Genomic DNA, 13,791 nt, shown 5'->3' with positions numbered 1-13,791 from the left:
ATGTGCCCAGCCTATGCCACTTTTCTGCAAGGACAGAGAACGAGTCTTTCCATTTACTGTTCAGTTTACTATCAAGGATGTGCCCACCAAGACAAGTTTTCAAATATAGGTAAAGGCTAGAGATGCATTTGTATGAGCATTTTGTCCAAGTATTAAACTGCCACAGGAATGTAGCAAACACCAACATTTCAGGCACTCCATCCACTTAGCTCATTCCCAAAAAATGATCACTGAGTATCAGAGAGATATGTGTCTTCTGTTGATATGACTTGGAAATATTTTAAAAATATGCTAAACATAGATATATGCGTTTTATTCTTGTTAATTTTCCTACCAGCCACAATATTTTAATTTTTTGAATTTGTTTCTCATGTCCTGCCATAAATACTAGTGTGCAACTGCCATAGTCAAGGAAGAAAAAACTTTTGGATAAAAGGGATATTTATATGATCCCAGGGCTGAGAGACATTAGGAGAGGAGTGGAGGACTTGCAGAACAGAAATAGAGCTGGTTACTGCTTGTGACACAGATGAGTCATATTTCCTGAAGAAACAGCTACATCATATTTGGAAAAAATTTATATATTGCCACTATCTTGTCTTAATGTTGCTTGTTTGGGGTTTTTTTGTTGCATGCTTATTTTTTTCAGCAATGTGGCTAACAGAACATAAATGAGTTTAGGCAGCTTGAAAACTCCTTTAACGTCTCCAGCAAAGTTTTGGATAGAAAAGTGGGTTAGTTTCTGTCTTATTGTGCAGCAGGAGTTTATTACCTACCAGGATAATGAGCAAGGGAAGTTTCCTAATAGGGAATTAAGTGCTTTTATACTGGGTATGATTTAATTATTCATTTTTACACTAATTTATTTCATAAGTGTCAACAGACAATTAACAATGACTTGTTTTTCACTGGAAAAAACTTTGATCTGAGGAAAAAGAGACATTTGCTAAGATGTCTTTAGAAATTAGGTCAAAATTCTTATTACCTGCAGGAGATATATATTAGCAGATGATTTGTAAAATGGAAGATAATAAAGTTTTGTTCTGCAGATAGTTTTAAAGAGAAATTTCAATTTATTATGTGCATTTCTTTGTTTTATTGATATGCAAAAGAGGATAAGTTTTGTAGTCAAGTTAATGTAAAAGTTATCACTTTTCTGATCCTCAAGGTAAAACCTTACTTGTAGGAAAATTTATTTTAAAACAATGTTTTCCTTTAGTTATGGATAAATTTCAGAACTGGGAACTGCTCATGATTAGAAAACAGGCTTCACCTTAAGAAAACTACTGACACAACTGAAAAATATCTCATAAAGACACTGGAGAAGAAGTTCTGATTTACATTAGAAGAAAGCACAAAAGAAGATCAAAATCTCATACGGATAAAAGCCATTAACCACAGCCCCTCAGAGAGCAAAGCAGGAAAAGGTGAGGAGATGCTAGTACACAGGCAGAAGACTAAATATTGAAAATCCATATTAACCAAGTGTCTGAATTAATTATATCAGGTATTCTATTAGTTTTGGTTACTTAAAAGTAATTTCCTTCTGAATTTCACTCTTTCTAACTGCTTTTGGTGCACATTGTTTTACTAAAACATTTTGAACTGGGAAACTAGAACATTTTGCTTATAAAAGGTCAACATTTTCTGGCAACTTGAAATATAAGCTGACTATCAAAATTAACTTTTCTGCTTATTTCTGTTTCAACTAATTGGTATTTTTTCCACTCAAAAGCTATTTCATCAAAATACATAAGATAAATTTAAGAATTTTGAGTATGAGCAATATTTGCCCAGCTGGTGTCATTCCTGTGTGGATCACAGAGAAAAACTAAATCCTAGTCTGATGCTGCCAAATGTCTTATAAATGTAGAAAATGCATGTGGGTGGGTGGTACAGGCCACCAGTCCTTTCCCAGAGGACACTCTCTGGGGAAGGTGACAGGGGTTCCCCAGGCATCCCATGGCATCCCATTTGCACTGACCTTACCTGGTGTGGAGACCTGTACCTGTGCCAGGTAAAACCAGGAAAAGCATGTTTCAAATGTCTCAGGTTGTCAGGCCTGACAGCAGAGTGCAGCCCCTGCCAGGTGCACATCTCTCCCGGGGTCAGGGGAAAATCAGGCCCCTGAGTCTCACCCCTGTGTGGGCTTGGGTGAATTGCAGCCATGTCATGACTGGGCTACAGGACTGTTTTGTCACCAAATGGGCATATTTCACAAAGACTTTTGTTGGTTTAAGTTATCTGTCTTTTTATCGTCTTAAAAAGGTGCCACGGAGTAGTAGTAAAAAGGTAATGCCCTTTGCTGCTTGCCACATGTGGTATAACCAAATGTGCCTGTTCAGTGTGTTTATCATAACTAAAAATTTTAAAATTGGCTTTCCCCAGGATGTAGTACATCTTTGAAAACAGCCAGCCCTGCAGATGTAGACAGAGATTAGGTGCATGTTTTGAGTCTGTTGCAGAAAAAAATTGACCCTGCACTACCTATAAACATGTGTATATAATGTGTTCCTAATTATTTTTGCATTTATATGTATTTTATACACAAAACCCCACAAGCCTGAAAGAGATGAATCCTGAAAAAAACACTAGGGGTCCCTCTTGGCAACGGAGCATTCAGCAGCATTGAAAAGAACAGAGCCAATTCCTGAGACAAATTTAACTTTTACTGGAAATGCCTTCTCTTGAGAAGGGGGAAAGAATGGAAAAAAGGGAAAGATAATTTATGGCTTTCTGTTCAAAACCTTCCTGGACCAAATTCACTTTTGCACTTTTTGTCACCTTCCAGCTCTGAAATGGAAACTGGTCTAAGTAGTGTAAGGGCTCATCTATCCTCTCTTGAACTTCCCTGCTGAATTTGAATGCATCAGCACAAAAGAACCCAAATACAGCTTTAACCTGGACCTCGGAGAGGGGTGGGGACCTGCCAACTGAACTCAGTGCTCAAGCTTCAATAACCCTGTAAGAATGCGGTTAAGAAAGGGAAAGGAGATTCATTTCTAACGAATGCAGCTTGAAATATATATTTCAAGACTTAAATGAATAGGTTTTTAGTTACAGTGTGGTGCAGAGAAGAGTAGATGTGGAACAACTGCTTACACAGACACAAAACAACCTCATTCTCTCACACTCCCTGGGTCCCTTAGGATGCGATTGGACAGATGGATGCAAAAAAAGCCTAGGAAAACAGACAGAGAAAAAAATCCTATGTAACATAAATGTAATTAAATCCTCTGGTAATGAGGCCAAGAGTTAGTAATTACATATTTGCTGGGCATGCTATTTACACCAGTTGCAGGTTTCCTGCTTTAAAATATTTATCAGGGACATCTTTCTAGTTGTATTCTTACAAGGGCTAGTATTAACATCATTTTTATATAAAACTAGCTGGGAGAAAAATTGTCAAGTTTTAAAATTTGTATTAAATGCAGTAAATCTCATTGTTTGCAGAAGATTGTTTTCAATGAAACATTTGGCAGCAGATGCTGTTGTGACAATTTTTTCCAGTACCTTTACTATTGCACTGTATCTGTTGCTTTTTTTTTTTTTTCTGTTGTGACAAAGGAAACAACAAATAGCTCAGAAATCCAATACTGGATAGTTTTTACTATCCAGTTTTTACAGGTACTCTTGTACCTGTGCAGTGAAATCACAGAATGTTTGCAAACATGACATGTATAGAAGACTATACAAAGTTACAGAGACAGAATTTTCATGAGTTCTTCATAGAATCACAGAATGGTTTGAGTTAGAAGAGAGCTTAAAGGTCCTCTAGCTCCAACCCCACTGCCATGGACAGGGACAGCTTCCACTAAACAAAGTTCCTCCAAGAACCATCCAACATGGCCTGGAACACCTCCAGGGATGTGGCAGCCACAGCTTCTTTAGGAAACCTGTTCCAGTTCTTCACCACACTCACAGATAGGAATTTCTTGCTAACATCTAATCTAAACTTGCCCTCTTGTCCTATCACTTGAGGTAAATGAGATGCTTGTCATTTCCTACTGGATTTCAATGAGAATTGCAGACCTGGTTCTTTTCAGTATTTTAGGAAATCTCATTTAAGACATGAGTTATGAGTTCCATTGCTGTTATACGCTATTAGGCTTTCTAATGAGCACAAGGTCAGTAAAGTACCATATGTTTTGCTTAAGGTCTCTGAAATTTCACTAAACCCCAACTAAAAGACCCAGACTGCAAACTGTCAGGATAATCTCAAGTCTCCTGTCCAATCCAGTATCTTTCTTTTCTGTGAGTGACTCAGTGATAGATTAAGAGTGAAGCAAAGACATCTGAACTCACTATGTGGCAGTATCAAAAGCTTGCATTTAGCATGAGTCTGTTTCTACCTAGAAAAGATCCTCACAGGAAAAAAAGAAAACTGAAATTGATAAATTTGGCCTTTCACCTGGGAATAGCAAACATCCAGCTGCCCAGCCTATAGCACTTATGCAGAGAACCTGTTTGTAGGATATCTCAACCCATCCTCATGTGTGCTCTGTGTGGACACATCTTAATACATATCTTATTATATCTTATATGCAGCTTATGTGAGGAATTTGTACCCTATGCATCTGCTCAATGGATGCACACAGGCCCAGTGCCTCCTTGGTACATCTCAGGCATAATCAGGAGGCATGCATACTAATTCATGGCTGGGTCCTGAACTGGGCCTGGGAGTTGTTGGAAAGCATTAATTCCACTGAGTCAAACCCATAACAAGGATTATTCTAATAATTTACCAGTAGATAAGAATAAACTCCCATGTTCATATCTATTTCTTGGCTCTATGCAATTTGTAGTGCAGATTAAATGCACATACTTCTGTCCTGGAAATATCTAGAAATAATTTGACAGCTAATAAAGATGAATTAACAGCAATAGCAAACCCCTATGATCTCTAAAGTCACAAGGTAGGGCAGCAGCTAAACTAAGAAATACTGGCTGCAGAAGTAAGGTCCCAGTCTCCCTTTTAAATCAGTAGGTCACACAACCCTTTACCTTTCCCTGTTTCCTTGGGTTAATGTGAAAATCATCCAAATCAATTTCCATTTCTTGTTATTCAAAGGCATAGGAACTAAGAAGGAGATCAGGCAATCCTGTGCAGTATTTGCCTGAACCTAGTTTCTTAAAAGCCTTTCACATAAAAAAAACCCAAAAACCAAAAACCACCACAAAAAAAAGTATTCATTGATGTCCTTCTATTCAGCTTCAAAATAGTTCCAATGGGCTACAACATAGGGAATGACACATCATTAAACACATTATTTTGGTAAATAGGAGTAAGCCACTAAATTTGTCCTTCTGAAAGTAGCTCTTGGAACCACAAGTACAGGTAGATGAATGTCTAATAACTGAACTGTGGATATGCTTCCACTTCAAGTAAAAACCGCTGAAAACATCCTACAAGTGGATCTTGTGAAGTCAGGTGTATACATATAAACTGCTACCAAGCACAAGAAACATTGTGAAGTATAGAGGTGTTTATAAAACTGGAGTTCTTTGTGGTCCATTGGAATTGTTTACAAATAACCTTAAAATTGGTAACATCTACACTGAAAATCCACTTGTATATTAATATTTATTTAAGATGAGGACTATTCACTGTCTCCCTGTACCTGGTGAATTTTTGTGTTAGTAGGCATAATGAACACACTTGGATCCAGGAGTTGACTCATCAATGAAGATACAAACCTGTGACCAAAATATGGAGGTGCCCAGCTGGATATCTGCTACTGCATGGTCTGCCTGTCTTCCTTGGGTCTGCCCTAAACAGTGTTATGGCTTGTGGGAGAAATTTGGGAATAACACTTTTGGAGCACTTTAAAGGACTCAAGCCCATATGAAACCAAATTTTATTAGCCCTGTTACTCACAGAGCAACATCTCAAGGTATGATTTTTTTTCCTAGAAGTAATTTCCAAGCACCTGACCGCACACACAGCCTGAGACAGCCACTGAGTTGGCATGTGGGTCACAGCCTACAGAAATGGTTTCAATCTGCCTCACTCAGAAAAGGAGCAGCACTTTGGCATAACTGCTTTGATGGCAGAGTTTATAGCCTGGCTTTTACATGGAGAACAGTGTCAGGGCCTGGCACGAAGAAAAGTTGTACCAGTGTTTGTCTCAGGAGACTGCACCTCGAACAACACGCTACACTGGAGCCCACCCTTTGTCTTGCCCAAGCAGATAATTTTCGGTTTTCTCCTATTCAGCACAGAGCAGAATCTCACAGCATGGGACATAACTTTATCTGGGAGTTTTTGAGGCTGCAGTCATGATCATGAGATACATTTATCAAATGAGTCAACATCCGGAGTTATCACTTAGGCTCTGAGAAAACTTTAGCATTAAAAAGATTTATGCCAGAGAACATATGATTTTGTTTACCATATGCTGTTTTATCTGATAAAGATAAGTGCAGAGCAGTTGCCAAAGGAAGAAAAGCAAAGAGCAAAAACAATGCAACAAAACTGTTTTCATTTAGTTCACCTTTAAGAAGTTGGCTAAACCTAGAAAGAGTTTCCAGATATATTTATCCCAAGCCTGTAAAACCTTTCTCATCACTAAAGTGCCTTTGCAGGATTTGCCTAGGGTTCTTACAGTGCCTTTCCTCCATGTACATGTCAAGATTTCAAGTACTTCTAAACAGTTTCAAATTCTAAACAATTAACTGAATAATGAAGTAATCTCCAATCTCATTTGTTCAAGGTCTAACTCAGAAAAAAAAAGAAGAGTAAAATAGAGTGAGACTTATAAACTGAGTGCTTTATGGGATATCTTGGGAAGAAAAAGGTTAAAAATTAGATTTAGTTCAAGAGACCTTTCTAGAAAGATATAATTTATGAAACAAACAGAATATTGCAACTTCATCTAATGAAAAATTATGCCTGTACTACATGTGTTCTGGTGAAGCACAACTGAAAGGAGAAGCAATGCTCTCCTAGTACAGAAAAGATATCCTGCTTTCAGCAGAGGGTTTCCAAACCAAGAACAGCTGAACTGAGACTGCCTGTGCAAAGCCAGGACTGTAGCAATTAGTGAGCACTACAGATCACATCAACAGCTAGCAGTGATAATGCTATTCAAAGGTCTTATTTACAATCCCTGCATGCAATATGGTCCAGAGTTCTCTCAACAGTGAGAAGTTTTTTCAAGCAGCCACACTGAAAAGGAAAGTTCTATTGTAATGGATTATTTTCCTTGACTTTTGTTTCTAGTCCATTTTCTAGTTTTATTTCACTTTATCTCACAGAATATGTCCTTCTAACAAGAAATGCCAAGAATATGTCCCTCCAACAAGAATGAGAAATTTTACTCACTTGCTGTCAGTGGCATGTCTACAGTTTACAAGGATATGTGAAAGTCTGACTCTTGAACGTGTTCTGCCAACAAAAAATTAAAGTACTGGCATAGATGTAGTCTGTCTGTCATTCCTAAAATTTTCTGTGTGAAATGGTTTTCCCCATTCGCACATCACACAGTATGTGAGACCTAAATATATGGTTGTTCTTTTCCCAGGAATGCATTATTTTATAGGGTTTGAACTGATTAACCTGTGAAACATATCCACTAATTGATATCCACTTTAAGATAATTTGCTAGAATTACTTATTACTGAAACCTTACATTACAATTAGAGATCGCAAGATTTCATACAATAAAATAGGAAAGTACAATGGTCCAGTCCTGGTTTATCTCATTGTAAAGAGTCAAAGAAGTTCAGATTTACTCTGGGTCTAAATTGCCATAATTATTAAGTTTCCAAATCTGGGTATCAATTTGAGCTTTTCCATTTTGCAACATTATAATTTACCATCAGAAACTTTTCTGTTACATTTTCTAAGGGATTAGAAGTCATAATGTCTCATTAACTTGTATTACTGTGATAACGTGAAAATTTGTTTCAATAAATAACTGAATCACCGGTTTTAAAAAGCAAGTAAAGGTAATATCAGAGTATCAGAAAAGTGTCCAGGAAGCTATTGCAATATGACAGCAAAGAGAGAAAAGAGACACATAAATGTAACTGTCTGAAAAATAGACAGCAATGAGACAAAGGAATAAGATTAACTAAAATACTTCAGAACTCTACAGAAGACAAACTTTATGGTGAATATTCCTCTTTTTAACCACAGAGTCAACTATGAAATTTGGAAAATATAACAGATGATGAAATTGTGCGCAACTGACACCAAAGCAAAGAATTTGACATTTGTTCAAGAAATTTATCAAATTAGCAAGTGAACATGTTTTTATACAGGTTTGTTTTTTTCATCACATAATTTTTAATTAGTAATGGTATCTGTGCTGGTTTTAGCATAACCAGGAAATTAAACTCCAAACAAGCCACTCACCTTCCCTACCCCTCCCAGGAAGGGAGAGACAAAAAAGAAGAGATTCTGATGAAAAAGGGAGAGACCATTGGTTGAGGTAACAATTTGTTAAAAGCACAAAGCAGTGGAACAATACATGCACAATAACAAGAGCAGTATTAATAGCAAACACATACAAAAAAAAAAAAAAAGAAAAAAGAGAAGGTGTTTTACCCACAAAAACATATTCACCACTAGGAACTAAAGCAAGCTGGGAGACATTCCCTGCAGGTCGGGCCTGTGTGGTTTTCCCAGACAAAGGCAATATGGTAACCATTCCCTCACCGCAACACATGGTATTCAGGAAAGAAGGCAATATGTTGTGGCTCATGTTTCCCATCCCCCAGCACAAAATAATGAAAAGCAGTTATAACCAAACCCTCCAGAAGCTACATCATCCAAGCAGGGGTTCTAGCACAGGTGCTCCTGCTGCTGCTGCGGCCTTCCCACACTGCTGCTCTCCAGAGCACTCCTACCCTACTCAGCTGGGCTCTGCTCTGCTCAACTGGAACCAACTGGGTCGGGCTTGTCCCCACCGCTCCCAGCAGCTTCCCTGCTGGGGCTGTAGTTTCAACACTACATTTGATTGTGTTTTGACTTCTTTCAGTGATAAAAGTTTGCAGTCGCACTCCAGACAGAACGGGAGGTGGGGACCATCAGGACAGCTGAGGGATCACATCTGCAGAGGTTGATGCTGACACCTTCCCAGAGTGAGGCAATATGGCCAACTTCCAGTAAAAGGCATCAGGCTTTTCCTTAGAAAACCATGCCCCCAGAGACAATGTAGGTGGTATGGAATAACAAGATGGTCACAGCCACACAGCACTAAACTCTGCCCTTCTGTGACTAGGACAGCATCTCACCTGCATGATAATCAAAAAAGGAATAATTAAAGCAAATTGATTCTACAGGATTATATATGTTTCTAAATAATATTAATAAAGCCCTCTTCTCATTTTTTGCTTCATCCCCTCTGCTGCAGTTGAAGGTTTTCTCTGGGGTTAACTGGCTCCTTCACACATCCAACAGATTTCAAATGAATACACAGTAGCCTAAAGTGCATTGTCCCTGGCGCTGCTAGGGACCAAGACAATATGTACAGACTTTGTGAAAAAGAAAGTCCCTTTAATCATTTCATTGACTCTCCAATAATCCCTCTGACCATTCTTCCCCTTCCTCAATTACATTAGTAGTAGAGAGTTAGTGAAGAATAGGGGCCTAGCTCAGCTTCTATACAAAAATATACATGTACAAACATGTCTACCCTTTTATCCTTTGTTCACTTTTATATAATCTCTGTAAATCCACAATGTAGTCAGGACTAAAGGAACTTTCTGTGATCTTTTTATCAGCAGTCACTATTTTAACACTAATATCATCCCAAAGCACTAGGAAAAGATTAATTTATGGAGGAACTGGATGTGCTTGTCTAGAAGTGGCTCAGCATTGCCAGGATTGAGAAGTCATAAGGCTGATACAATATTGTTCATGATCACTAGGAAGAGTAAACATATTTTCCTGGAGCAGTGGAATGTATTCATAGTCCAATTACAGTTACAACCATTTTATGTAATTTTTGAAAATTTATTCCCTGTTTACTTCTCTCTATGTTGTATTTGTTAAAGTAAGGATTTCAGACACTGTAAGAACACTGTTTACATCTGAAACACATCTGTACATTTACTTTTGACTCTATCATTCTCACAATTCACCACAGACAGAGGTTCTCTCAATTTAATCCTGTGTTGGATCTTTCTGGCATGGAGTTACTTTCTCTGTAGCAACGTGTAATGTGCTGTGCTTTGAATTTGTGACTAAAATAGAGATGATATTAGAGGAACATTTGCTGAACCGTTCTTGCACAACATTAAAGAGTTAGTCTTTCTAACTCTTCACCTCAGTGAGTAAATTTGGGATGCACAAGAAGCTGAGAGGTGATGCAGCTGGGACAGATGATACTAACTGACAGAAGGGATATTCCATGCCATATAACATCATGATCAGTACTAAAACAAAGTGGGGGGATTTTGGCATGGTAGCCATGTCTTGTAGACTGGTTGTGCATCAATCTACTTGGGGAAGGTGATGAATTATTTTCATTATTTGTTTTGTTTTCTTTTTTCTTCCTCTTTCCTTTGCTGACTTAACTACCTATATCTATCCCAAGCCATGAGTTTTCTTACTTTTGCTCTTCCTAAATTTCTCCTGTCCCACTGGAGAAGGACAGAGAGAGTAAGTATTTGAACTGTGCTTATTTGCCTAATTACAGCTAATCTATAGCAGATCATTAAAATGTTCATCCCGTCTGACTTCAGCTATCAAGAGCCATGGTTCAGACACCAAAGCTAACCTAAACATTTCTTCTCACTCCCTCTATAATCTATTGTGAGGTACAGGTAAGCACAGCCAAGAGCTGATTCAGTGTCTTTTTCAGTCTCTCTCCTGCCATTGACTGAAGAAGGAACTTAAAATGTACCTCAGGTGCTGACAAAAGTGAAACCAGAGGACAAGCCTTGAGCTGGCATGAGCAAAGTGTTAGGTATCTGCTTCACTACCTGGGCAGGTTTTGGATACCTAGTTTTGTATTGTCTACACAGAAATCTGCAACACAGTAATACTTATATGTCTTGATACATGATCTATGTTTCTTGGACAAGAATCTGAGTCCAAAACTCCACTAAGAACCATTCCACCTTTCTTGCAGGGTTCATGTAACAAAAGTGACAGATTAAATCAGGTTAAAATCAAATGTTTGGAAAATAAAAGCCCTTTTCTAACCTAGCATATCTTCTTACCATGAATCCTTCTCTCCAGTTTTGCTCTTCACTCCAGAACTTTTCATAGCCACAGCTTTTGCAGAAGCTCCCCTGGGGCTCTGGGTGGGCCCCCTGAAGCACACTGGCCAGGCAGCTGCCCCAAGTCACCCTGTGGGTTCACTGTCTGAACTGCCTGCTGTGCCAGGCACTGGCAGCTTGGACTCTATGTGTCCTCCCTCAGCTCTGTCTTTGCTGTCAGAAAAGAGGCCATTACCCCATTTTTCCAGTGAATTGTGCCTGAGCCTCTGTCTTCTATGTTAGTTCAAGGCCATGTCATTTTAGGGAAGTATTTTATCCTGTATGCAGTATAATGTGAGTGAACAAAGGGAACAGCCCATCCATGAGAATCAGACCTGCTCTGCATTTTTTTCTGAGCATAAGTAATACATTTGATGTGCGAAGGGGGCGTTTAACTTCCACTGCATGTGCAGCCCACATGAGATGGAGAGGTTGCACGGTGCTGGGCTGGCTGTGCATGGCAATCCACTGCAGCGCGCAGGAATAGCACTTCCAAACAAGGCATGCAGCAGTCTAGAATCTCGGGACATATGACAGAGAGAATGCCTGGGGTCTGCAGACGACAAGTCTGACAAAACAGTCTGCCTTTCTAAAAAAGATTCAAGGTGAAGGAAAATATGCCCAGGAAATCCTGGATGCTTGGTAGGCATTCCCAATCTGGCATCTGTAGCAGTAGACTGTTGAAATCTTATAGAGGTTTGTCTACATGAGGCTAAAACACAGGAGTGACTGCAGTGAAAATAGTAATTTGATAAATGTTATGACAGGAACAATAGAAAGAGGTGTGTTGCCAAGCACAGTTCTGAGTTGCAAAGGGAAGTAATGGAAACATGAGGTAAAGTATTATTTTTGGATATTGGAGAGTGCATAGGATGGAATATTTTGGAATTGATTTCTATTTGTTTGGTGGCTTGTTTGATTGGGACAGATAGCATATGGATTTTGTTTTGTGTTTTTTCTTCTTACCACAGTTTTTGGCTTTTTGACATAGGGAAAGGAAAATTAGATGGAAAAATTATTTCCATACTCTCAGGGCTGTGCTTTGCCTCTTAATGTCTCTTTCTTTCCTCTTAAGGCTTTGTGACACACCTGTGTTGATTCAGTGCTGAACATGGTACATAAAGCAGTTTCCTCTGACTGCACAAGAATGTCTTTTAGATATCACTGCTGACTCTTCAGATGGAAAGTTTGGGAATAACAAAAAAAAGAGGGAACATACTGAACTTAAAGAACAACAAAACCTTGGACAAAATTGACTGATAAGTAGAAAAAAGAAAAAAAAGTTATTTTCCCTGGAGGTTGTTGCTGTGCCTCTGATGCTCATCAGTAATGTTTCAGAGGGATAATCTCAACACCATTCCTATGGAGGGCCCAAATGCAGCAGTAAAGTGAGTTAGTAATGATAGCTGCAGATCAGTTGCTAAACTTTGAACACAGGTTCTAAAATGGATCATCATCAAAAGGATCATCTTCCCTGCAAAATAAAACTCAGGTTGTTAGTATAACTAGCTAACATTACATGAACATAATCATGCACTTCTAGCCCACTTTCTAGCCACTCTTTCAAATACCCATGAAAGTGACACTATGAGCAGTTGTCTGCTTTATTCATATACAGGACATAGTTGAGCCTTTCAGATATTCTTCTTACCAGAGATAATGCTGGTAATATACATGAATTTAAAAAAAAAAAAAATCTCCCCTCAGAATTACTATATCTGGCACTGTAGAAGAATTTATTTTTTACTTATAACATGGATTGCGACCATATGCCATGCTGTTCTTTTAACTGTTCCTGCTGTTTTCTTTCCTTTAGACAGTTCCCAAACTGAGAGCTCCTGGAAATAATTTTGGAGTCAGAAGTCCTTTCTGTGTAAAAAATTTGAGACTTCCTGCAGCTGTGGGATATGAGCCAGCAGACAGGAGACTTGGACTTGCTTGCCAGCTCCTTGCACAGAAGAAAGCATGGCAGAAGAAAGGTCCATAATATCATCAAAGTTTGCTGTGGAGGTTTTCCACGTAAGAAACAAGGCAACAATGAGTGCTAAACACTAGAACAGAAAGAGAAATAAAAGTATCATCTGGTTGTTCAGGGCAGGTATGTATGTATCTTTTTCACACTGATTTTTATGAAGAGGAAACAGTATCCGGTGTGGTGCCTGGCCCACTTACTCCTCTTTCTGGCATGTCTTTTCCCCTTATCCAATACACAGCCTGGACCTGGACCACACATAAGGGCTTCACCAGACTGATGGTAGCACATGAGCATCCCAAGCCTTCATTCCAGAGAGAAGGGAAAACAGAATGGGTCCTCCCATAACAAACTCAGGGGAACATGCTCTGCTCTGGAGATGGGAAAACACACCAGTGGAGTCTTAATGGCTTATCACTTTTGTTAGCAAGACAGGAAAAAAATACTCTAGTTATGAGTGCAATTTGAGCTCTAGGGAAAGTCAAGAAGAGGTTGATATTAGCTCCAGTAGCAGCAGGATTTAGCTCTGTGTCTTTATTGCCAAATTTAAAAGGCTTTTTGGGCAAATGTACTAAAAACATTACAAATATAATTGAAGCACTTCAATC

The sequence above is a fragment of the Pyrgilauda ruficollis genome, unplaced genomic scaffold (assembly GCF_017590135.1).
Source record: "Pyrgilauda ruficollis isolate IOZ18807 unplaced genomic scaffold, ASM1759013v1 scaffold101, whole genome shotgun sequence".
NCBI lineage: Eukaryota > Metazoa > Chordata > Aves > Passeriformes > Passeridae > Pyrgilauda > Pyrgilauda ruficollis.
This window is presented reverse-complemented; position numbering follows the sequence as displayed.